This window comes from Ranitomeya imitator, chromosome 8 (genome assembly GCF_032444005.1).
Source record: "Ranitomeya imitator isolate aRanImi1 chromosome 8, aRanImi1.pri, whole genome shotgun sequence".
NCBI lineage: Eukaryota > Metazoa > Chordata > Amphibia > Anura > Dendrobatidae > Ranitomeya > Ranitomeya imitator.
In genome coordinates this window covers 197,639,321-197,645,320 of record NC_091289.1, presented here as the reverse complement: position 1 = coordinate 197,645,320, position 6,000 = coordinate 197,639,321, and positions in this window count along the sequence as shown.

Below are 6,000 nucleotides of genomic sequence, written 5' to 3'. Positions count from 1 at the left end.
ACTTGGCACACCTAGAAAGTTGCAAATGATTGTGCTTTATTTACATGAGCTCCATTTCTCCAGCGTGACACGCTGTTCTCTGAGCACATGGTTTACATTTTCTAAACCCCTGTATAAAGCAATCCGTGCATCTGATGAAGGTCAGGCATCTGACCGAAACGTTCTGCATTAAATGCTGGATTGCACATGGAAATAAAACACAATCGTGCAACTTTCTGCGAGTGCCAAGTTCCAATATATGGGCTGGGACCCGACTAGAGCAAGCAGTGCCGTGTGTCTGTTACACAATTATGTATTCAGGTCCTATCCTAGGGGTAGGCCATTAATATTAGTCATGAACAACCCCTTTAATATACAGTGGCGACCAAAACTTTTGCATTTATTTTAAAGTGTGATTACTTCTGTCTGGTTGCTGTGATTCCATATTCCTGGGGATGAAAGTGCACGAAGTTGTCACCAGGCAAGACCTTAATTTTAGTCAAAATGCTTTAGAACATTGGTACGGTCATTTAATTAAAGAAAACCGACGGCCAAAAGTTTTGCATTTACTGATCACAACCTAGAGAGTGATTCATTGTTACGATGCCATAACTTAGGACTTTTGTAGCATAACCTCTTATATCGTTCTTGCTCTCACTACCAATCAGATTGCACTTGGATTCATCCGACCACAACACCTTCAACCAATCTGACTCCGTTGGCCGTGTTCTTTGGCAAACTCAAGTCAGACCTTCCGGTTCTTTGCAGATGAAAGTCTTCTTGCCTGGACCTCGTGCATTCACCCTACTGCTCCGAGCCTTCGCCCCCAGTTTGGCGACTGACCCCTTAGTCTTTGCTCATTTTGTGTGAAATCTGTGCAGCACTTTATGGACATCAGATAGTGTTTTATTCTTAATAACGTGACTAACTTTGGAGGAAGTTTTCCGTGGTCGTCCACTTCTAGGTGTCGGCTCTTCCAGAACCTTCTTTTTCTTTATTACACGTGACACTTGTCTCTGAGATCAGTGTTATTCCACAGTTCCCTCTTTTTGGCTTTTGCCTGACTTCACTCTCAGAATAATTACATTCCTGACATCTGCTGATAACTTTGGCTTTGCCTTTGCTATGGTTTAACCGAAAAACACAAACAAAAAAAATAAACATTTTAGGCAAAATTCGACTACCCATGACAAAATATGCAGAACATTTGGCCCCGCAATTTTTGAAAACTAACAGATAAAGGAATAAAACAATGTCACACACAATGTTCATCCTTATAGCTGACAACCATTTGCTTCCGGTTTACTAAAATCACCAGGAAAATGGCAACAACCCGACAGAAGGAATCACACTTTAATCAAAAGGAAAACTTTTGATCTGCACTGTAAATTGTGTCTGAAATTGCCCTTTAATTGGTCGGTAAAAATACAGTTAACCTGCTAGATTATTAGAAGTTTTAATTTTTTTTAGAGTTTGTTTTACACTTTTATTTAAATTTTTTTAACCATTGTTTTCAAATGCTGTTGTTTACATTGTTGCATTATTGTGACATGTATTATAGGAAAGCAAACTTTGGTTAAATTACTTAGTCATTTTACATAATCCCCAACTAGCAGCGTCTACAGGTCTCTGCCAAAATGCAGTTTAATTGATATCTGACAGACAGGCTTTCTGGGATGTTTATGTTTGTGTGGCCCCTGGTGTCTTTCTATAAGTAGGACCTGTCACCCGGGGAGTTACTCCTCTCTGTAGGGGTCTTCCTATTGGTGTTTTCCAAGGATTAAGTGTGAATTGCTGGGGGGTATTCAGAGTCAGCAGATGTAATTATTGACATAGGGTTTTCTTTTCCTGTTGTATCACCATGTAGCTTTCTAGTAATGTCACAAATAGAGAAATACAAGGGTGTAACAAAAAGCAGATATCACAGTGGCATGTAAAAGTTTGGGCTCCCCTGGAAGAATAATCCATTATATCTATAAACAGAAAGATAGTGAGGAAACACTTAGCTACTAACATAAATGGCTTCAAGTCTCCAGGTCCAGATGAATTACACCCCAGAGTACTGAAGGAGATAGCAAAAGAAATTTTTGAACCACTCTCCATAATCTTTGAAAATTCTTGGAGAACAGGAGAAGTCCCAGAAGACTGGAAAAGAGCAAATGTTGTTACTATCTTCAAAAAGGCGAAGAAGGTGGATCCTGGGAACTATAGGCCGGTGAGTCTGACTTCTATACCAGGAAAGATCTGTGTAAGTACTTGGATAAGAATGAAGTGATTAACCAGAGTCAGCACGGGTTTGTAACTAATAAGTCATGTCAGACTAACTTAATTTCCTTCTATGACAGAATCACTGACTAGGTGGATCAGGGAAATGCTGTAGATATAGTATATGTTGACTTCAGCAAAGCATTTGACAAAGTATCTCACACCATCCTTATTGAAAAAATGACTATGTATGGAATGGACAAGGCAACTGTTAGGTGGATTCATAATAATAATCTTTATTTTTATATAGCGCTAATATATTCTGCAGCGCTTTACACACATCATTGCTGTCCCCAATGGGGCTCACAATCTAAATTCCCTATTAATATGTCTTTGGAATGTGGGACGAAACTGGAGTGCCCGGAGGAAACACGGGGAGAACATACAAACTCCTTGCAGATGTTGTCCTTTGGTGGGGTTGGAACCCAGGACTCCAGCGCTGCAAGGCTGCAGTGCTAACCACTGCGCCACCGTGCTGCCTATAACTGGCTTAGTGATCGGATCCAAAGAGTGGCCGTAAATGGCTGCACATTCAGTTGGAAGAATGTCAAGTGGGGTATCACAGGGTTCTGTCCTGGGCCCTGTATTGCTCAACATCTTTATCAATGATTTAGATGAAGGAATTAAGGGTACACTGATTAAATTTGCTGATGACACAAAGCTAGGAGGGAAATCTAATACTAGAGAAGAGAGGATTCAAAAAGATATAAATAAACTGGAGCAGTGGGCAGCAACTATCAGAATGATTTTTTACAAGGAAAAATGCAAAGTACTGCATATGGGCAATAAAAATGAAAAAAAGCATGTACAGAATGGGAGGAATAGGGCCAAGCAACAGCACTTGTGAAAAAGACTTGGGTATACTAATAGATCACAGACCTAACATGAGTCAACAGTGTGATGCAGCAGCAAAAAAAGCAAATACAATTCTGGGATGTATCAACAGAAGCATAGAGTCTAGATCACGTGAAGTCATTATCGCCCTCTACTCCTCTTTGGTCAGACCTCATCTGGGCACCACACTTTAAAAAAAGACAACAACTGGAGTAAGTTCAGAGAAGAACGACCAGAAAAGTGACCGGTCTGCAAACCATGGAACCATGGCCTATGAGGAATGGTTACAGGATTTGGGAATGTTTAGCTGCAAAAAAGAAGACTGAGAGGAGACTTAATAGATGTCTACAAATATCTGAAGGGCTGTCACATTGTAGAGGGATCATCTTTATTCTCATTTGCACAAGGAAAGACTAGAAGCAACAGGATGAAACTGAATGTGAGGAGACACAGATTAGATATTAGAAAAAACTTTTTGACAGTGAGGGCGATCAATGAGTGGAACAGGTGGCCACGAGAGGTGGTGAGTTCTCCTTCCATGGAAGTTTTCACACACAGGCTGGGCAGACATCTGTCTGAGATGGTTTAGTGAATCCTGCTTTGAGCGAGGGGTTGGACCAGATGACCCAGGAGCTCCCTTCCAACTCTAGCAGTCTATGAAATGACTGTTATTGTTAGCAATTAAGGCTACTTTCACACTGGCGTTTTTTGCCAGAAGTCGCAATGCGTCGTTTATGGCAAAAAATGCATCCTGCAAAGTTGATTGCAGGATGCGTTTTTGCCCCATAGATTAACATTGTCAACGCATTGCGACGCTATGCCACACGTCACAACCGTCGTGCGACGGTTGCGCCGTGTTGTGGCGGACCGCCGGTAGCAAAAAACGTTAAATGTAACTTTTTTGGCTCCTGATGGACCGCTTTTTCCGACCGCGCATGCGCGGCCGGAACTCCGCCCCCACCTCCCCGCACCTCACAATGGGGCAGTGGATGCGCCGGAGAAATGCATCCGCTGCACCCGTTGTGCAGAGCGTCAAACGCTAGCGTCGGAATCTCTGCCCGACGCATTGCGACGGGGAGATTCCGACGCTAGTGTGAAAGTAGCCTAAGCAAGCTAAAGATGAAATGATCTCTAAAAGACCTAAAGTTACAGATGACACACTTGCTTTCTATTTTATGCAAAATATATATACAGTGAAGGAAATAAGTATTTGATCCCTTGCTGATTTTCTAAGTTTGCCCACTGACAAATTATATAAAGAAAAACCTTGCACTCAACTTTATGCTCTTAGTGAATTTTAATGTAGTACCCAAAAAACGTTTCGGTCCAACACACCGGACCTTCATCAGTTACGTACTATGTGAGGAGATACGAGAAGAGACAAAAACTGTGTCTCTGGGCACACAGGAAGAGCAGTGTCTGAGATGAAGACAGGCAAGAGTTAACATCCACTTAAACAGTCCTCCGGAGTCCTCCGGGTCTATGCATGGCACACACCACCCCCTCCTCTGTTTAAGTGGATGTTAACTCTTGCCTGTCTTCATCTCAGACACTGCTCTTCCTGTGTGCCCAGAGACACTGTTTTTGTCTCTTCTCGTATCTCCTCACATAGTACGTAACTGATGAAGGTCCGGTGTGTTGGACCGAAACGTTTTTTGGGTACTACATTAAAATTCACTAAGAGCATAAAGTTGAGTGCAAGGTTTTTCTTTATATATACTGTAAGGTGTGGGAACCTACCTTTGCACCACCATCAGTAGTGCACACGTTTCTACCATTTATGCCCACTGACAAAGACATGATGAGTCTATAATTTTAAGGGTAGGTTAATTTTAACATTGAGAGGTAGAATATCAAAGCTAAAATCCAGAAAATCACATTGTATAAATTATATAAATTTCTTTATTCCCACATTTATTCTTAATGGTGGGAGGGAATAAGCCGCCGGCACACACCTCTGGCGGCATTCTTTCTTAGGCATGTTAATCCCAACATGTCTGATTCTACCTAATATCTGCTATTAGTGACATTTGAGACGCTCCAAACAACACGACTATCTGAACTCTCATCTCCCAGAGACTAAAGTCAGATTATTATTTTCTTTTTATCTTGTGTCCTTTGACCGTTGTACTGTAGCCGTGAGGTTGAGGGGACTGTTGGCTCGAGCGGCTGTCAGACACATGTGAGACCTCTACATTTTAGGGGAAGGACATGACGTAGTTGCCATCAGTGAGATCGGTGGATTTAATCACCAGAAATGTCTGGTGTGCTCCACTGTGGATCATCAGCCGCAATGTGGAAATTAGATAAATGACAACAAATGAAACTTTAAAGGGAACCTGTCACCATGAAGATGGCGTCCAATCTGCAGGCCCATGTTAGAGAGCAGGGGGAGCGCGGAGCACATTGATCTCTAGTTTAAGCCTCTGCACATTCTGGGATGTCCAGTCTGGTGGGCGGACCGATCAGTGATTGACGGCTTTCTATAAGTGTGCACACAGAGAAGCTGTCAGTCACTGGTAGGACCGCCCACTGGACCAAAGATCCCAGGAAGAGCACAGATTTAAATGATAAAACCCCAATTTCTGAATCTTCTATCATTTATAGTGTAACTCCGTCTCCTCCGGCTCTGTAACATGCTGCCTGCAGATCGCACTGCATTTTCAAGGTGACAGGTTTTATTTAAGGCTGTTTTCACCCAATTCTAATGCGCCGCTGCATTTCTGAACAGAACATCTACTTGCTGTGGAAATTGACACGTGCTGCAGTTATTCACCGCATATTTCTTCACAAATCAGGAGTCAGACTGTGGCAGCATTTATACAGTGAAAACAGCACCAATATTTGTACAATTTGCTGCTGTATCGAAATTCTGCAGCAAATCTATCCAATGTGAACGTGCCCTAAAGGCTGCAGAATGTC